This window comes from Meleagris gallopavo, chromosome 3 (genome assembly GCF_000146605.3).
Source record: "Meleagris gallopavo isolate NT-WF06-2002-E0010 breed Aviagen turkey brand Nicholas breeding stock chromosome 3, Turkey_5.1, whole genome shotgun sequence".
In the NCBI taxonomy this organism is placed as follows: Eukaryota; Metazoa; Chordata; class Aves; order Galliformes; family Phasianidae; genus Meleagris; species Meleagris gallopavo.
Genome location: NC_015013.2, coordinates 19,541,039 through 19,541,995, shown reverse-complemented (window position 1 = coordinate 19,541,995; position 957 = coordinate 19,541,039).

Here is a 957-nt window from a genome sequence, read left to right as displayed (position 1 = left end):
CATGTTACCTAACTATTTCAGACATAAGGTAAGGCACACAGGGTTAAAACTTCTTTTATGATAATTCCTGTCCCGTATCAGCGGGAGTCCTAATGGGCAACAATAAGCATCTACATGAAATGAAAGGCTTTTTCTAGTTGTTTTGAGAAACAGAATATTAAGGCCTTTCTTACTGCAAAAAAGAATGCTGTGGTGTAGCTCAGCAGCAGCTCAACACCACACAGCCGTTCTCTCAGTGCCCCTATGTGGAATGAAGGAAAGAACTGGAAACAGAACAGAACACATGGGTTGAGATAAAAACTATTTACTCAAACTGTTTAGTAAGACAGAAAGGAAAGTGGAAACAAGAATGCAGTGATAACTATATGTATATATGTATACATATACATGTACGTATGTATCTCGCAATGCAATTACTTCTCATCTGTCAACCAAAATCCAGCTAAAAATACAACTGTCCACTGACCAATGCTCCGCTACCAACACAACATCTGAAACACTGTAATCTTTGAGCAGTAGTAATCCCTGGCTAACTGCCTACAGCATTACAACCTTCTGCATGGTGTCAGGTGGTATAGAATGACCCCTGATTTCATTCAGGTGCAGTCCTGGCTCCAACCACTGCTGCAGTACCATGATGGTGGTGGCTCTTCTCCACTGAGCGTCCTGATCCAGTGCTGAGCATGCTCTATCTCTCAGCAACAACCAAATATTGGTGGGCTATTGACACAGCCTCAATGGAAACCGGAACAAAGAAACTTGGTAAATTTATGGCTGAGATCAAATGAATGGAGAAATGTAGCTTGAGAATGAGCTGTACAGTGAACAGTGACTGGGATCTTGTTATGTATTCAAAATCAAAAATTCTATATTTTGATCACTTTAGCTCATTTCTGCTAGCTCCTTGAATTTTTAAGGAACAAAAAGAGGACTAAATTGAGACAGTAGCATAGTGGG